The sequence below is a fragment of the Taeniopygia guttata genome, chromosome W, assembly GCF_048771995.1.
Source record: "Taeniopygia guttata chromosome W, bTaeGut7.mat, whole genome shotgun sequence".
NCBI classification, from domain to species: Eukaryota; Metazoa; Chordata; class Aves; order Passeriformes; family Estrildidae; genus Taeniopygia; species Taeniopygia guttata.
In genome coordinates, this window is record NC_133064.1 from 10,688,667 (window position 1) to 10,708,487 (window position 19,821).

The 19,821-nt window shown below is 42.4% G+C and overlaps 1 protein-coding gene and 1 long non-coding RNA gene across 3 annotated transcripts in view; one reads left to right on the top strand and one right to left on the bottom strand.

Moving 5' to 3' along the window:
- Window positions 1–2,272: 2,272 nt before the first annotated feature.
- Window positions 2,273–5,654, bottom strand: LOC140682116 (uncharacterized). The gene is made up of 2 exons (XR_012053363.1): window positions 5,516–5,654; window positions 2,273–4,627 (listed from the first exon to the last, which is right to left on the bottom strand). It is a non-coding gene; the product is annotated as an uncharacterized lncRNA (long non-coding RNA).
- LOC116806904 (mitochondrial nicotinamide adenine dinucleotide transporter SLC25A51-like) overlaps window positions 5,610–19,821 on the top strand; it is a 50,492-nt gene continuing 36,280 nt past the window's right edge. The window contains exons 1-2 of one of the 2 annotated variants that reach the window (XM_072923033.1): window positions 5,610–5,768; window positions 17,511–18,304. The gene's annotated coding sequence lies outside the window, so the exon portion shown is untranslated. The remainder of the gene's footprint in view (window positions 5,769–17,510; window positions 18,305–19,821) is intronic. The other variant, XM_072923034.1, reaches the window with a different exon arrangement.

Below are 19,821 nucleotides of genomic sequence, written 5' to 3' on the forward strand. Positions count from 1 at the left end.
CAGGACCCTGTGACTCTGATCAAGATAACCCTGGACCCTCCTTTCTGCCCCAATGGGGTTGGCGGAGAGCCAGAAAAGCCCACCCTGTCCAAAGTCTATATAGAACCCTGACATTTCCTGTTCGTCCTCTTTTGCCCCGCTCTCCACAAGGACATCACAGAATAAACAGAGCTGAACCAACTTATCTTGGGGTAAGAGCCTCTTTTGGAAATCTTTGCCATCTCCTGATATTCCTCCCCTCACAGCCCCTTATCTCTGAGCTAGGCTGATTATTCGTGGGGCTTCGTGAGGGGGGGAACGACACCACTGGACCAACTACACCTCTTCTACAAGACCACTGCACAAACAGAAACCACATCTGCCACTCCAAGAGGACTGCATCCACTTCAATTTGGACTGCTACCAACACGCTGGCCAAAGGGGTGTCAGGTTGCATTCTGACTTTGTCGGTAGTCTTCCTTTTGTATTATTGCCATGTGTTTTGTCTCTTTTCCCTTTTCCCAATAAATTGTATTTCTGACTTGGAGTCTCTCACTAGTTTTGCTTTCAAACCAGAATAAACTGAAATATTGAAAGCAACATTTCTGCTGTTTTGGTGAATAAGCCTGGTATTTCTGACTCCTTGGCAGAAGGAGGGTCTGAATATTATCTCAGTCCCTTCCCCTGTGCTGAACCCTGTTTGCTGTGGCTGCCTTTAGCACTTACATTCAAGGTGGAGGAGGGGTGGGGGGTAGTTCTGTAGGGCAGCACCAAAGCTGTCACCTGACTCATCCCTATGCTCTAATTGTTGTTTCTCTTTTCAGGACCCCTAGAAACGTTCCAGCTCTTTAGGAGAGGAAAAAATCACATATCTCCTTGAATCAGGGACAGGCATCAGGCATCCTTGAAGACAAGGACCTGTCGCATCACTAACAATTGGACTGGCTGACCCTGGGCTGTCCTGTCCAGCCACCTCTTTTATATAAGCAGGATGGAGTGCATTTGTCTAACAAGTGATTTACATTTCCACTAGGTATATTATTGGCAGAGTTGAGTTATGTTTGTTCCTCTACAATTCAATGATTTCCTCTGTACTACTTGGGTCTACTATTTGGCTCCATCAGGTCTAAATATCTGCAAGATGAGGCTCTTTCTTTTCAGCTGTGCATTTCCCTTTTCTACCCGATTATTCACAAATTTGGAAATTCAGTTTGTAGACACCTCAGCCTTAGCCTGATTCCCTCAGGTTTCCTCTGGCTTTATAGCCAACACCATTATCAATTTGATAGGTAAAAGTGATTTCTTACCTACAGGAAGTCTTGTACAGACTCTGGTAAGCCTCTCTTTTCATCCTCCAAACTACAAATCCCAGTCACTACTCCTACAGTTTGAGCCATTTACACATCATATTGTCCTTCTAATATTCTGTAAACATATTTTCAGTCCAATTGTTCCAATTAATCAAAGGATTTATGAGCACAGGTCCTGTTTGGGTGCTTGCATAAAGCTCTAGAAAGTTGGTTACAGATTTATCACTGTAGGCACATTAGCAATGTATCAGTACCCTTCACATAAGAGTTGCATATCTGTAATCTCAGTATTACTCACAACATGACAAGATCGAGTGAAGGCTATGAAAATGTTAAGGGATGTTAAGAGCACAGCTGCCTCCTCCAGCAGCCATGGCCAGAACTCTCATGCCCAGCTGCTGGATCCCAGCCCAAGGAATTCAGAGTCTCTGCCCAGGCTGAGGGATTCAGCTGTTACTTTCCCAGTTGCAGGCTCAGCCAGCAGTGAAGCTGAGCATGTATCTGAGACACACACACACACACACACACACACACACACACACACACAGAGGACATATACAGGACATTGATACAGCCAGTCACACAGACTGCCACAGAAAAGGTGTTGTTAACATCACACACAAACTAGGATTCAAATAAAACATAAACACAGAGAGCTGAAAGGCATATAAATTCACTAGTGAAAGCATATGTGCACACACACATTTGCAGATCCCCTGAGTACACACATGGATGCTTCTATCTTCTCACTACCCCTGCCTGCATCTTGGACTCTCTTTTCTGTAACATTACAGGGGAAGGAGGAGCATTAATGGGTGTAGAGGAGGACTTCAGGAGAAAGGTTTGAACAAATTCCCCATTCTGACAGGAACCACAAGATTGGTTCCCTTTTGGAGGGGGAAGTTTCCATTGCCAGACATAACTATTTTAAATATACCGATGTCGCTATAGGACACATGAAAGCACAACGCAAGCCACTGCTATTTGCAAGGCAAAGAAGAAAGTTTATTTTCTGACTCCAACTTTTATACTTTTCCAAAGGTGACAGTGGATTGGAGAGTGAATAGGTCACCTCTCCAAAGACATTGGACAAACTACTAGTACATCAAGTTTCTCCACCCCTATGAAGGAATGCAAAACAATATGTTGTTTATAGAAAATTTTGTGAGAAAGTTTTCTAACAGAATGTAAACTCAGAAGGCTTTAGAAAATCTTAAGAATCAGGGCGACATCCCAATAACGCGTTTGCCCTGGGAACTGTTCCTGCAGTTTGAGCCGCAAAAAAATACAGCCTATCATAATCAAAACTGCCCACCTCAGGCCACTGTTGGCTTGTAATTCCACCAAATGGCAGTCAATGTGGGCCAGGTATCCGGATGCAGTTCCAGTGCTCTTTTCTTAGATAACCCATGGGTTCCATCTATTTTCAACCAACTGGTTAGCAATTCACATAAAGGTGAACCTTTCACTATACTGTGTCTGGTCCTCATTATTATTAACTCTCACCTCCTTGCTGCAAAAAAAATGATCTGTCCAAATGGTACCCCCTGTTCTCAAGTTCCACAGGTGAACTCACCTTTTGCCATCAGTGGGTCATTGACTTGCAGGGGATCGTAGTGGCTGGTGTAGTCAAGTGAGTTGCCCAAGTCCCTTCTGGGGTGCCAAAACTGTCACAGGATTCTTTATTGTTAAAAAAAAGGAGATGCAGACACCCTTAAGTACAGAATTGCAAAAGAAAATACTTTTCTGAAATGTGCATGCAGTGGCCCAGCCTGGTTCTGAGGGGCCCTAATCATAAGTAACACACAGGTTATATAGAATATAAAGGTGGACTACCACCCAATTACAGTCCTAAGCTTATCTACAGTGGGCCAATCCTTCATGTGGCTGTGTGATGAGAGACAATGGTCTGAGCTGCTTTTCATCCTTTGTTACATGCTCAGAACCAGTTTCCACAGGTTTATTGTCAAGCAAAGGTTGTAGTAACTAGCTGAGCTTTTGCACTTCCCTCCTTAAGTTCTTGGAAAGCTCACTGAAACTATTAAGTGACCTAAGTTTGTATTTTTTTTACAGTGCACCCATTGCTCAGTAAGGCAGGGGACCCAGTGATAAAGTACATTGTGAAATCCAATTTACTCAATGCTCTTTTTCTTCAGTTTTTACTGGTAAGGCCTGTTCTCTCCAAGCCAATTGAATGTATATGGGTCTATGGGACCAGATGGGATGCATCCAAGCATGCTGAAGGAGCTGGCGCCAATATCATTTGGAGGCCACTGTCTTTCATCTTTGAAAGGCTATGGCAATTGGGAGAGGTTCCTGATGGCTGGGACAGGCCAAGCATCACTTCCATTTTCAGGAATGACAAGAAAAAGGATCCAGAGAACTACAGGCTGGTCAGCCTTACCCTCTTTTCCCAGGAAGATTATGGAGCAAATCCTCTTCTAAAGAGATGAAAGATAAGAAGGTGATTTGGAGCAGCCAATGTGGTTTCAGCAAGGGCAAATCATGCCTGACCAATTTCATTGCTTTCTGTAATGAAGTGACTGGTACTGTGGAAACGCAGAAGGCAGTGGATATTTTATACCTTGATTTTAGCAAGGCCTTTGATGCAGTCACATATAGTCTTATCTCTAAATTGTTGGGATATGGGCATGATAAGGTAGATGGAAAATTAGCTGGACTATTGAGCTTCAAGAGTTGTGACTGGTGGTACAAAGCCCAGCTGGGGGCCAGTAACTAGTGGGGTCCCTCAGGGATCATTACTGGAACCAGTACTGGTATTTAATGCCTTCATTAATGATCTGGACAATGGGATGGAGTGCATTCTCAGCAAGCTTGTAGATGACACCAAATTGGGGGAGTATTCAGTATGCTGGAGATCAGGGCTGCCATTCAGAGGCACCTGGAGAAATGGGATGACTTGGAACCTTATGAAGCTAAACACAATCAGATCCAAAGTCCTGTATCTGGAATGAAATAACCCTATGCAACAATACAAGACAGAGACCAACTGTCTGGGAAGCAGCTCCCCAAAAAAGGATCTGGGGGTCCTGGTGGACAAGTTGATGATGTCAGCAGTGTGCCCTCACAGCAAAGATGACTAACTGCATCTTGAGCTGTATTAGCAAAAGTGTAGCCAGCAGGTCCAGGGAAGTGATCCTTTCCCCTTATTCAGCACTTGTGAGACTGCATCTGCAGTACTGTGTCCAGTTTTGGGCTCCCCAGTACAAGAAGGATAGTGACATACTGGAACAAGCCTAGCAGAGGTCCACCAAGCTGATCGGAGGCTGGAGAACGTGACATCCAAGGAGAGGCAGAGAGAGGTAGGCCTGTTCAGCCTGGAGAAGAGAGAAAGAGATAAGGATTGGGAGATTTACCTGCCAATTACAGGCAAAACAGATTCAACTTGGGGAAAATAACTGAATTTACCGTCAATTAATTGTAACAGAGCAGGATAATGAGAAATAAGAACAAATCTAAAACCACCTTCCCCCTACTTCTCCCTTCTTCCAAGGCTCAGCTTCACTCCCAACTCTTCTACACCTCCCCCTCCCCTGCTAAACAGCACAGGGTGATGGGGAATGGGGGCTGCAGTTGGTTCATAATGTTTTGTCTCTGCATCTCCTTCCTCCTCACGCTCCTCCCCAACTCCAGCATGGGGTCCCTCCCACGGGATAAAGTCCTTCATGGACTTCTTCAATGTGGGTCTTTCCCATGGGCTGCAGTTCTTCACAAACCACTCCAGCATAAGTCCTTTCCAGGAGGTACAGTCCTTCAGGAGCAGACTGATCCTGCATGGATCCCCCACAGGGTCACAGGTCCTGACAGAAAACCTGCTTCTACATGGGCTCCTCTCCACAGACCACACTTCCTCCCAAAAGCCCAGTCCTGCATGGATTCTCCCATGGGGTCAGAGCTTCTTTTAAGGCACATTCACTTCCTCTGGTGTGGAGTCCTCCACGGGCTGCAGGTGAATCTCTGCTCTGCTGTGGACCTCCATGGGCTGCAATGGGACAATATGGTCTTTGCTACGGGCTTCAAGGGAATCTGTGCTCCAGTGCCTGGAGCACATCCTCCTCCTCCTTTTTCAATGACCTTGGTGTCTACAGGGTTGTTTCACCTTTTTTCACTCTCTCCCAGATGGTGCTGTGCAGCACATTTTACTCTGCTATGTATTCTATCACAATCACAGCACACCAAGCATGAGGAGTATTTATGACACTCACGATGGCCTTCTGGAGCGAGGCTGTTATCCAGGCAGCTCTGTGATTAGCTGAGGAAAAGGGGATGGGGTGGGGTTTAGTCTTCCCAGCTGCGCTTTTTCTTGGTCACGTGTAGTTGACGCGAGTCGTGTTTCCGTGCTGCACTTGCTACGTCATCGAAAATGTGAAGTAATGAACACAGCATCCAGTTTGGTCGGTAGCAGTGGCAACTTTTATCTCCAAATTGCGTTTTCAGGTGGCATGGAAGACGCAACAGGTGAGTCACCAGGGAGAGGGTGTACTACTGCTCGTATCTCTCCCTACTGCGGCGGGACCGCCTTGTGCAGCCTCTCTCTCTCGTCTCTTATTCCTCTATCATAAGGATTCCCGTCGGTGGTGAAGGTCGCGCCGGGCTAGACTGCTGCTGCCTCTGGAGCATGAACGTCCTAGACTGTCACGGCAGCGTGGAGGGGGGTAGGGAGCACCCGGAAAAGGCAGGGAGGTGGTGGTGTACGGTACGGTAGCCGGGCTGCATCAATTCGTCGCGACGCTCCAGGCTGGGAGTGGCGTCTTGAGACACACTACTCAGTGGGAAACGCTGGAGAGACGTTCCGCCATGCTGCGGAGTAGGTGACGACTGGACATGAGGAGGGAGAATAACAATTGCACGCGGCAGTTTTCTGCAAGCCGCCTGGAATCCTAGCTGCTGATCCCTTGGTCACTTTCACCCCCGCAGGCAGTGAGCTCTGCAGTACCTGCTGCCGATGAGCTAGTGGCAGAGCTTGAAAGCCTGATCCTGCTCAGGACACAAACACTCTCAGAATGTTTCTATAAAGCCCTGCACTGTTCCTGATGCAGGCACTGGGAAAAGGCTAAGGCTAAACAAGAGAATGAAGTGGCTGCTGCTTTCCAAACTCAGCATTGTGTTTAGGTGTCTTTACTTTTGGCTGTTCCACTTATTTTCAGAGAGCCTCTTCTCAGGCTAGAAGAAAAAAAAAAAAAAAAGAAAAGAAAAAAGAAAAGAGAACAATTAACATTTCAGGTTGGAAGGGACTTCTGGAGGTGTCTAGTCCAACCTCCTTGCTTAAAGTAGGGTCAGCACCTAAGTCAGACCAGTTTGCTCAGGGTTTCCTCTGGTCAGGTCTTGAAAACCTCCAAGACTGGAGACTGCACAACTTCTCAAGGCCCCTGTTCCACTGCTTGACTGTCCTCATGGTGAAAACCAGTTTCCTTATAGTTAGTGTGAACCTTGCTTGTTTCAATTTGTGCCTATTGTGTCATCTTCCCACTATGCAACACTGTGAAGAGCCTGGCTCTGTCTTCTTGATAGCCTCCTATTAGGTGCCCCTGCAGCCTTCCTTCCCCCAGGCTGAACAAGCACAGTTCGCTCAGCTTCTCCTCATAGTGCAAGTACTCCATCACCCTGACATCTTAGTGGCCCTCTGCTGATCCTCTTTATCAATTACTTTGTTGTATTGGGGTGCCCAAAATTTGACACATCATTTTAGATGTGATCTAATGAGCACTGAGTAAAGGAGGATAATCACTTCCCCAAATCTACTAGCTATGGTCCCAGTAATATAGCCCAGTATACAGCTAACCACCTTTGCTGCCAGGGCATGGGTCTAGCTCATATTCAGCATGCTGTTTTCCAAGATCCTCAGGTCCTTTTCAGCAGAGCTGCTCCCCAGTCAGTCTGCAGATGGTATTGATGCCAGGGATTCTTCTTCCCTAGGTGCAGGACTTGACATTTGTCCTTATTGAATTAAGTTTGTGTCAGCTCATTTCTCCAACCTGTAGATCTCTCTGGAGGCAGTCCTGCCCTTGAGTGTATTTACTTCATCCTCCCAACTCCTGCAAACTTGTCAAGAGGCATCACCTCCTCCAGGTGTTTGATAGAGATTTTAAACAGGACAAGTCCCAGAACAGACCCCTGCAGTGCCCCACTAGTCACAGGCATCCCAGCAGACTACAACCCATTAACCACCACTCAGAGCTCAGTCATGCAACTAGTTTTAAAACCCATCTAGTTGTCTACCCATCCAGACTATAATATCCCAACTTGGATATGAGAATATTGGAGGATACAGTGTTGAAAGCCCTGCTAAAGTCGAGGTAAATGGCATCCAATGCTCTCCATCCACAAATCCTGACATTTTATCACAGAAGGCAATTAGGTTGTTCAGACATTATAGTCCCTTGGTAAATGCATGCTGACTGTTCCAAATCGCCACCTTCTTCACATGCTCATAAAACGTTCCAAGAGGACTTTCTCTATGATTTTCCAAGGACCTGAAGTTCCCTGGGTTGAAACTTTGGGTTTGTTTGTTTGTTTTAAGATGAACGCAACATTTTTCCTTCTCTAGTCATCAGGGAATTCCCCTGAACTTCATGACTTTTCAAAGCTAATAAGAGAATAGCCTCACTATGAAACCAGACAGTCCTCTCAGTATACTTGGATGCAGCCCATCTGGTCCCACGGATTTGCACAGATGAAGTTCCTTGAAATGATCCCTGATTCAATCCTCTTCCACTGTTGGTAGTTTTTCTTGAACCCTGTCTCTAAGCACAGAAGCCTGGGAGACCACCAGTGAGGATTTGAGGCCAAGAAGGCATTCAGTGCCTCAGCCTCATCTATGTCCACTGTCACTAGATCACCCATCCCATTTAGCAATAGGCCCACCTTCTCCTTGTTCAGTCTTTTACTATTAAAGTGATAGTATAAGCTCTTGTTGACCTTGAACTGTGGTCGGTAGACTTCCTCAAGTTGCTTAAAAAGGACTTTGTCTGCTTCCTTACCCTGTCTGAAACAGACTCCTGCCACAATCCACACTTGTTAGCCTCTGCTTTGTTCTCGTTCAGTTCCTGTTAGTTGTGAAGGTATTCTTTGAAAATTGAGTCCAAATGGAAGCAAAGATATATATCTTGGAAAATAAAAACAAACTGGGCAATCAAATTAATTTCCTTTATGATATTTAATTTCTGATGAAATCATACAATCCAGAAGGCTGGATTTGCTGATCTTAGAAGTATTTTCCAACCATAGCAATTATACGATTCTATGAAATATCATAAACCTGTCAGCTCACGGTAACTATTGGTTGTATGGATAGCTATCTGTGGAGAAACAGGTTAAAGAATATTACATAATATTGCTATTTTTCCCTAGATGGATATGGAGAGTTAGGGGGGGGAGGGCAAGGGAGGGAGGAAGAATTCACTTCAAATTTTAATGTCTTTTGTTAAGTATTTCAAATAGCTTTGTGCTTTTTAAAAATTTTGCCATATTTTAGTTCAAAGTAAGCAGTAACTATACAACCATTTTGGCACTAGCAAGTCACTCATCCACTTCTGGTTTTACTTAACCCTTTTTCCTTTAACACCAAAATAATTATAATGATTCTTCAGTGTGTTGACTACTTGTGCAAAATACTATAGTGCAACTAATAGGTCTTACTTAACAGGCCTTCACCAGTATCTATAAGAAGTATTAAGGATTCTTCTATTATAATGAGCTACCAAGACTGAAGAATTTCTTATTTACATGCATAACTGTGTCTTGAAGTGTCAGACTTGAAGGTTAATGCAGATAGTTAGAAACCATCTGTAGTCAGGTTTCGAAAAATATTGTATTGTTCCTGTTTGAAGTTGATTGATATTGATTAATAATTACCAACTCAAGAGCTAGCAGGCAGTAATTAGACACTGTCCTAGTGATAAGTTATCAAACCTGAAAAATAAATAAAAACCCATAAAGCCTTTTACTTTAATTGTCATGATTGTGCTTGGCTTTAGGATGGGGATAAAAACTAAATAGATAGAACCAGCATTTCCCATATTTGGTGATACAGGTCTACTAGTTTGCAGTATTGTTTTGGTTAACTAATTGAATAACCTATGACCTGAAAGCCATCAGGCTTTTTCAGTGGTACACACTCTATAGTGCTCAGTAGTTCAATCAAGATGGGAAACATCCCGATCGCTTGTTAGGGAATTGCTGAATCTGGCAGCACCATAGAAACAAGTCTGCCACAGCTCAGTATTCTCAGATCAAACCAGTAGCAAGGCTGAGAATGTATTCCCAGTAGGTACACAAATACATATATAGTTTACATATACATATAGCCAGCAACACAGAACACAGAAACACTCAGCACTCAAACAGCAACAATGGCCTTATCCTCTTCCCCTCTCTGGCTGATCAGGATGAAGGTTCATTAGTGGGAAATGTATATGCAATGTGGATCCATCCAGTAACTAGATTTAGACACTCAGTCTATCTAGTATCTGGCCCCTGGATCCCCATGTCTCCCTAGTTGCTTGCACCTGGGCATATGAGCCTCCAAGGCTCATAGCCCCACTCCAGTTGCTAGTACAGACCCCCTCTCACATGCACACGCTAGCTGGGTTTAGACACTTGATCTATATAGTAGCTACACTTGATCTGCATAGTAGCTGGCCCCTAGGTCCCCTCAGTCTCCCCATCTGCCCCCCCCCCCCCCCCCCCCCAGAAACACAGACATAAATGAGTTTCTTATTCCACTCCCAGACCCCACAGTCTCATTGGCAGTTTTCTTGGACCCTCTGGTCCCTCCAGTAGCCAATTCCTCCAGGTGCCATACCTTTAGAGATGCATGCATACCAGGCTCCAAGCCACAATCTTCTCCAATGTGGGTCCTTCCCATGGGCTGCAGTTCTTCACAAACTTCTCCATCTTGGATCCCCCATGGGGTCACAGGTCCTTCCAGAAAACCTGCTTTTGTGGGGGCTCCTCTCCACAGAGCAACAGGTCCTGCTAGGACCCTATTCCAGTTTCAACTATACAGACTGTAGCCTCCTTCAGGGCACATTAACTGCTCTGGCATGGGGTCTTCCCCAGGCTGAAGGATGGGCATCTGATCCACCATGGACCTCCATGGGCTGCAGGGGAACAACCTGCATCATCATGGTCTTCACCATGGGCAGCAGGGGAATCTCAGCTCCAGTGCCTGGAGCACCTCCTCCCCCTCCTTCTTCCCTGATCTTGGTGTCTGCAAGGTTGTTTCTTCTTCATACTCTCATTCGTCTCTCTCCAGCTGCTGTTGCACAGACATTTTTTTTATCCTTCCTCAAATAGGTTATCACAGAGGCACTACCAATATTGCTGACTGGCTCAGCTTTTGCCATCATGGAGCTGGCTGAAACTAACTAGCTGTTGGACATGGGGGCAGCTTCTGGTGTCTTCTCAGAAAAAACACCCCTTCATCCCCCCTCCACTACCAAAACCTTGCCATGTAAACCAAATACAATGTCAAATACACCTAAATATAAATTGTTACTGTTGGGAGGGGGTATTAAAGTGCAAATAGTAAATTGTATTAAATTTATCTGGTAAGGAGAAAACTAAATTTGATTATTTTTAGACTAAATTTATTAGTATGTTGTTTTTTCATTTATTCTACTTAATGGAATATTTGAAGCATACTAGATTTTGATTACATTATAAAACCAACAAAAGAGAGAAGTTACAGTGAACTTTAAGCAAACTTTTGTGAGAGGGAAGAATTCAGAGGCTTATTTAGGTGTTGCTTGGTGCGTTTGTTTTTTTTTTAATTGCACTGCCACGTAAACCATTTTTAATGCTTTATTACTGGGAAGAGTAATAAAGTGGTGAATCACAATTAAAAACTGCTATATTCCATATAACTTGATAGTGATTTTGTTTTACAAGTAACAAAAGGTTTTGATCCCAATGTGTTTTCACTGCAAGTACACTTGCATGTGTGCTTTTTTAAGTGGGACAATGTCTTGTTGGGCAGGTGGAAACATGTAGAGTGGCTAGTTCTTAGCTACATGTGTGCAAATTGACTATTCCACGCACTACTACCCTTTGTAAGAGGATAAAGGTTTCAGTTAAGACTCCAAGAAGGTAGTTACAAATTTGGCTCCTTCTGTACCCAGCTACCAACTTCAACAAACCTTCTAAGAATCCAGTATCTACTTAACCCTCTGTTAAATTTCATTTGGATTGGCCAAGAGACTCGGAAGTTAATAACTGAAGGGAGATGGATGAACAGGTGGTGAAATTCCATCTTGTTCTCCTAGGAAATCAAAACACTTCAATTTACTCTTTGTAGCTTTTATTTGTAATCTATATAAATAAAAATTGTTAGTTTCAGAAAATCATACTGTATTTCTTTCTGTATTGTAGGGATGCTTGCTCACCAGTAGTAAATGGTGATGTAAGTCAGTAATTCAAACATTTATTTACTAAACACACCCTCTATTAATGGTTCTTTCAAGTTTATAATCAAACTATTAAGTGAAAAAATGCTCATCCTCTTATCCTTGAGAATAAATAATTCTGACATTTGAAAAAAATGTGTCCTAAATTTCTTTCAGGAGGTATCAAAGTGAATTGTAAAGTAATAAGCCATAACAACAAATATGTAGAACGAATCCTCCAGTAATTTCAGTGTTAGTGACTTCCCAAGGCAGAGGTAGTGTCCGAGTAGTTCATAGTCCTTAGCAGATTTTTCTTCCATGAATATATGTAGTTGCATTTGAACCTACAGGAATTTGGATGCGGTAACAAATTTTTTAGCTTAACTACATATTGTGAAGAGTGCTTCCTTTTGTTCTGAACCTGCTAGTTTCATTCCATAGCCTCTAGTCTTAGGAGAGAGAGAGAACCATTTTCTTCTCCACTCAGGATTTTATTGTTTTTCTTCATATTTTGCCCTTAACATTTCCCCAACCCTTAAAATTTCTATAGTGTGAGAACCCTGAGATTGATTTAGGGGTCTCGTGTGGTGGTAAAGTCTCTCCTCCAACCCATGCTTCCAAAGAAAAACTCTGCAGCCTCTTGTTGTTCGGTCTCAAGGCAGTTTATTGCTAGTTATCTAAAAGATTGTCTTCACCCGCTGCGGCTGCCTAGGTCAGCGGCCCAGGCAGAGACACACACACTCCTGACACCCTCACTGTCCGGTGTCTTCGTCATCTCTCTCCCCGCCCAGGGCTGCTGCTATCTTTTATATGATATATTACGTATTATATGTTTACAGATTTTCCCCAATACCTACTATCTATGTTACAACATGCTTTTCTACTCTAAACCAATCTGTGAGTGCCAACATCACCAAGAACATGGAGGCAAGGAAGAAGAAGGAGGAAGAACAGGATCAGGCCCACTTTCCTCCATCTTAGAACTCCTGACCCCCCTGTACAAAGTAAAACCCCCCTGTACAGGTGTTAAAACCCCCCTGTACAATACTAAAAAATTTTCCCCTCTAATTTGTAATTACTTCTACTATACCATCTAACCCTCTGTGACCGCTTGTTCCACCTTCAAAGTTGGTAACTCATTCCATGGCTCAAACTCAAAATCACAGCTTTTTCCAGCTGCTTGCCAGGGTCTAAAATGCTTCTGACCAAGGCCTGGAACCTCTGAAAATGTCTGAGGGACATTTTGAGTTCCGACACTATAGTTATAAAATATTTATAGGCAAGCAATTTGTGTATTTTGTTTTTACTTCTAGTGATTTGTGTAGTTACAGTACTAGACTGTTCCCTTTCCTGAGGTTTATTGAAAGACAGTTGAACTGAATGTCTGCTGTTTGTTGGCGTATGAATGCGAGACTCACAAGTCTTACAGCCTGGGCCCGAGATCTGTCCAACCCCGGCTGCCGTAGGTGTCCCGGATAGCACTGGACTGATAAGCACAACCTGTCCAGGTCCCTCAGGGAAGCTCCCAGCCACAGGCCAATCTTAGCAAGCAGCTCAGCTCTTAAGATAGATCAGCTCTTTGGTGAATTCAGCTCTTTAGTGATTTCAGCTCTTTGCTTGCTATGTGCCTCGCAGATGCATAGGGAGAGAGAGGAGAAGGCTGTATGAGGTTCCACAGCGGTGTCTTTATTGGCAGCTCATGTGAAGGGGTTCAGTGACAGCTCTTCTGCTGAACTGGACAGAATGGGGTTTTATACAGGGTACTGAGGTGTTGGAAATTGTCCAATAGCCAGGGTCAAGGCGAATATAACCTATGGTCTTACAGAGAGATAACAAGGGTCTGGAGGCGGAAGAGGGGCTTCCTTGGTCCAGTCATCATGACTAGGTATTTCTTATCTTAGGCAAGTGACCACCAGGGAGGCCTTGCAGGGCCTCTGGCTGATACACACAAGCTGAGAGCAAAATTAATCTGTTTATTGCACAGCTAAGACAGTACTTATACCCTTAGTGTGAGAATCTCTGTTCAGTCCTTCGCACGCAAGCTGGTTGCAGGCCTGTAATAAATCCATCAGCCTGACTGGTAATTTTCTTGAGGTTTGCAGGCTTCAAGGAAAGAGGACACCTTTCCTGTTCCCAGATCATGTGTAATCTGCTTTCTATCATGATTCCCAGTAATTTTCTGCAGTGTCAGGCTTTGCTGTTTCCTCACATCTCCCCCTTTTTTTCCTTTTATTGGGGTCATAGATAAGGCTAAGGTAACCATGACTTGGTTTTGCGTGCTTTTAACAGCTCTGATTATGTCAAAAAGGACAAGACAGAAGATTAAAAAGGATATTGTTGCCAAACAACCCAGTCCAATGAAAACCCAAACCTGTAAATTTATCCCAGAAAACAAATTTTTCAGGTTTAGCCAAGAAAGATCACTTTTCAGATCTGTTAACACCTTCTGTTCCTCCAGAATTTGTAAAGGTCTGAGTTGATGTTTTAATTGAGTGTGAAGTGACTGTATATTCTGTTGTAGGGATTTATCAAAGGCCCCTTAGAGGTGGTTTTTAACTGTCTCCCAATTCTCTTCTGTGCCATTTCATGGAAGAGGAGTGATACATAAAGAATTATGGATATGCTCCAAATCACTGTGCAGGGATAGATTAGTTTTTTGGGCCTCAACTCTCTCACCTGCCCATATAAGAGGACCTTCCAAAGCCTCTAATCTAGCCATTATTTCTTTATCAATGTTTTCTTGTGTTTTTAATTATATTGTGATATTTAAGTCAAAGCCTATCCCATGGTATGGGTAGTTTGAATGGAATGAGTTAAGGCAGCAACAGCCACAGAGGCTGTGGTTAATATTATTACGGCAGAAACAATAGCAAAGATTAATGAACCCAGAAATTTGCAAACTCCTTTCTTACTCATTTGGATTTCCTCTTGGACTGTTCAAGCCAATTGCAAGAGACCATCCTGTCCTTCCCAAGCCCCAGTCAGATTTACAGGTACCCAAATTTCAGATCATCTTTTAAATGGAAGAAGGACAGAATAGTTACACATATCTTCATAGGTTATAGATGATTTAAAACCAAAAGAATCAGCAGATAAAAAAATACAAACCATTTCTATAATCAATCAAAAAATCATTTCTGAGAAAAATGCCAATCACTTGGTTTTAGAAATTTAAAAAGTTTAATAATAATAAAGTGGTTATAAAAATAGTAATACAATTAGAGTAATAAAAATTTAGAGTTAGGACAATTACAAGACAATAAAAAGCAAAGAATTACGGACATCCAGATGTTTTTGGACACTAAGCTGCCAAAAACATGCCTTGTGAATAAAGGAATAACCCTTAAAAGCAATAGCCTGTTGCATATTCATATATCTCATACATGATGCATAAATTCCTTGCAAATTAAGAATTTTTCTGGTTTTTGTCAACTTCTTCCCCTTAATCCTGGTGGTTCCATAAAGGTGGAGAGAAGGTGGAAGAATGCTTGTCTTATCCGATAAGGAGGCCATAACTCTTTATGGGCCCTGTCTGTTATCTCTGTGAAGAGTTTCTTGATTATCTTATCCCCTTTCTTGAGCTAGTAAAAGACATCTTACATTGCAGAGTTTCTATTTTAACATTATGTTATAACCTAAAACTATATTTAACAGACTACTAAAGAGAATTAATACAGCATACCTTTCTAACACTACACATATAATATTAATTTTAATATTTGCAAAAACCCAATCATAAAATATGCATTTTTCACAATCCCTCCTCTTATTCTTTATAAATCATTTGGCTTGAGCAATATTTCTTATCCACTTGCATTCTTTGGACTATGTTGGTAATCAAATAAAACATGGGATTAATCAAGGAAGAAATATCAAAACAGTCGTAACACATAAAAGGAAGAATCCTAATTTCTTCCACCATCCCATCCTCAATACATTACCCCTCCAGTTCATTTTTTAACATTGTTTTCCCATTTTTGGACCAGTACCTGGGTTGGTTTTTTCTGATATTTTTTTTTTTCAGGATGACCTCCCCATTGTCATCTATTTTCAACAATTTGATATATTAAACTTTCCACAAACACCCCCTTCTTTAGCCATTAAACAGTCTAAAGCCAACCTATTCTGATATACTACAGTTTTTGTTTGTCTTTGCTGACTCGATATTAATTCCAATGCCTGAGCAGCTTTGATTTTATCTTCTCTTTAACTTCTTGGAGTCCTGTAATATGACTCAGTATATAATTTAGGGCAAATACAGAGTTAGATTGCTGTGCCCGTTTCACCTTTTTGTATACTAATTGCCTTTTTACCAAATCTTGGACTATATCTCTAAGATCAAATGTAAAACAAATCCATCTCTCTCCTTTTGGACATTCAATGCCCCATTTATTACCACTTTTTCCTAAGTTCCTTGTAATCCAATATTTTTCCCCATTTTGCCTGCAGGTACTTAATTTGGATGGGTTATAACAGTGGCTGTTAACATGGGTGTGTGTAACAAAAAAGGAACTTTAATTTCTTTCCATATACATCTTTTGGTAACACCTGTGGCATGGCTTTTTCAATATCCCAGTAGGGAAAAGACAAAAAAATGAGTGACAGAGAATCAATATGGCTTATACTCACACCTCCCATGCCTATGGGGTTGCAACCCACAGCAGGTGTATTTGATCTTCTTGGTGGCAAATACAGAGGCCAATCTGGTCTTGCCCTCTATTTCCTTGTCACTTTCTCTTAGATAATTTCCAGGCAAATCATTTTCAGCACTCCTTAACTTTGGTTTCCCACTGTTCCTCAGGTATCTCTCAATCAACAGGTACTAATAATTCCCATCCACAAAACAAAGTTATTACTTCAGTTGTTTTGAGTTCTATCTGTATAGGGGATCGATTCAGTACTCGTCGATACTTCTTGCAATGAGAACATAGATTTTGTGAACTACAATACCAATTATTCCCATAATTTAAACATTTGCTTATAACCCAGCTAGCGTGTCCAGTATTGGGATGAATCAAATGAAGTATACAGTATAGTACTAATGGGAATTTCCCTTTTTCCCTGTACAAGTCACAGGCTAAGGCCAGAATATAAGAACTCCGACTAAAACAGTCCCGATCCTCCTGTTTGAAGTGGCAGTATTCCTCTTCCAAGGAGGTGTCGGAGGCATCTCAGTACTTGGGGACCTTGGGGGAATACCTCACCTCCCTTTCGAGCTCTCTCTCTCCCTCTTCCTGACATTCTCTTTCTTTCATCTACATATCCTCTTTTCCCTTCAAGGAGGGCCCGTTCTGGTAAACTTTTTCCAGACCCCAGTTCAGCATTGAACAACTTCCTAACAACCATGCGTTAAGACACTTCTCTGCCCTTTCTAGCACAAGACATCATCACTCCACATTCCAACATCCACCTTCCAACATCCCTCCACATTCCAACATCCCTCCACATTCCAACATCCCTCCACATTCCAACATCCCTCCACATTCCAACATCCCTGAGAGGTGAGTCTGCCACTCACCCCTCCCCCCTTTTATAACTTCTTTACAAATTAAGTTACCTTTGTTATGTATGTTCTGCAAGTGTGCAATTCACAGCACCCTCCATCAAGGCTCCCAGCCACTCACAGCTGACACAGTGCCAAAACTAAAGACTTGCTTTGCTATCACAATTTTTTTGCCATTCACAAGCTTGAAAAGGTGGCAGGAACAAGGTAAACAACAACTTTACTTCCAATGTGACCCTGCCTGCACCAAAAAATTTAAGGCAATGCTAGTTAGTGCAATGCAATTTGCAACTCGATTTTTTCCATTCACAGACATCCAGCCACAGCTCTCAAGAAATACCTCGCTACCTCCATTTTACTGAAACAGAGGAATTCAAGGAACTCCATCACCAAAAGGCAAAATAAATGCTCAACAACAGAACAAGCACCTCTTCCATCTCCAATTGGTCAGGACACCATGAACTCACGCCTGGGCAGAAACACCAGTTCTGATGACACACTTGCATCAACATCCCAAGGGCCTCTGAGGTAAAAAGGTACTGTGGCACCAAATTCAATGGATTGAAAACATCCCTCCATAAGGCATGGAGTGGAGTAATGAAGCCAAGGTTAGATTTGGGAAGGGCATCTGAGGACAGAGAGCATGAGTTTTACAAATCCATATTTTGAAGAGGGAATGGACAAAATATGAATACAGTGGGGGGGACAGCAAGTAAGGAATTTGTCTCTGCAATACCCTCCCTTTGACTGCCAGGAAACACTGTCCAAAGAGGCTTCTGTGGTACAAACAATAACTAGATGGGAAGAGGCACTCCTGAATTCAAGCCCAAATGCCACAATAGGAAACAGCACCTGAGCACTGCAGTGATGAAGCACCTTGCCTGCAAACTCACCAGAGGCAAGCCACTTCTGCCACCCTGCAGGGCTACCTGCAGTACAGAGGGAATCATGGCGAAGACTTCCCTGCAGGCCTGGATAAACCACACAAGGAACCCACAACTTCCTCACAGCTCTCCAACTCATTCAAGAAATAAAACTACAGCAAGTAGAGATCCCCCACCATCTTTTTCATGTGTGTGTGTCACACACCCACAGTGATGCTGAAGGTAACAAATTAACAGCTTACATTAGAAGATACTGAAACCTTTTCTTCATCTAGCTTTGCAGGTTCTCTTTTATATATGTAGTCACCTCCAATTCTGAGTCAAAAAATGAGCCCTATTTTTCAGAAGTGCTATGCATGCACAACTCTAGCTGCTGTTCCAGGTGCACTGCAAGGAATCAGCACTTCCAGAAAAACTAACAAACAAACAAAACAAAAACCAAGAAAGCAAAACACATTTGGGTACATGAAAAAGGACTGGCTGGAAGGAAAAATGTTTCTCATTGACCTACCAAGCAGCTGGTGTTACCTTTAGTTTAACTTTACACACTGAGAACTACCTGATTGAACAGCCTTGCATCAACTCAAATTAAAAGCAGGTTTTGCTATGTCACAGCTGTAAGGTAGTTTTTCAATCTTAGGGTACAATGAGTTACGTATTTCAAGATGAAAAATCACACCTTCAAGTGCAAGATAATGCAATTTGGAAGAAATAATTTAAACTATTTGTACAGAGGAAAGGGGAAAGAATTAGCTGAATCAACAGCTCAATGAAGACATCTGCTCAGCATGAAGCATCCTCCCCTATTTCATTCCCCAGCCCAAACTTCCTTGTTAATTTTTTCTTCATCCTCTTGGCCTAATTTTAAAACTCTAGCTGTCATCTTCCCATCTTCTGGGATAACCTCTATTTCTAATTTCACTTGTAAATCTCCTACCAATAAGTTGCTACTCTCTCCTGGGACCAATGAGACATCCTCCATCCAAAATCTAGTTTCTCCCTCAATTACCACATTTTTAATGACAGGAACTGTGAACTCTCTCTTTTGCTTCTGTTACAGTAGCTTTGCTCACACTATAACCTTTTGGAATATTTAACAGACAGGTTCTTTCTGCCCCTGTGTCTACCACAAATTCCAATTCTTCTTCTTGGGGACCCGCTTTTAAAGTTATCACAGGCTCCAGATGATATTTGTCCCCTAAAAAATAGAGCCTCTGACATCCCTATTCTTCCTCTGTGCTCATCTCTTTGTAAATTTTCAGATCTTTTACCTGCTTAGGACAATCTTTCCTATAATGTCCTTTGCCCCTGCAGTAAAAGCAGACATTCCTGGAATGCTCCTGAGACTTGGTTTGTATTGAGGTTTTATTCTTTCCTGTTCCCCTGTCTCTACAACCGTCATATCTAGTAGTGCCTGTGTGTTTTTTATTTTTTTTGTAATTGTTTTCTCGCATGGTGACTGCCATAATTTTTGCTTTTACTTTAGCTTTTTCTTCATCTCTCCAGACATAAACTTTCTGAGCTTCCTTTAATAAATCATCTAATGATTTATCATGCCAGTCTTCAATTTTTTCTATTTTTTTCCTAATATCTGGCCAGGCATTAGTAACAAAGTTAATCCTTAACAAAGCTTTTCCCACATCAGTTTCAGGATCTATTCTGGAATATTGTTTTATATTTCTCCTAAGTCTGTCTAACCATTCCGTTGGAGTTTCTTCTTTCCCCTGCTGTGCCTCAAA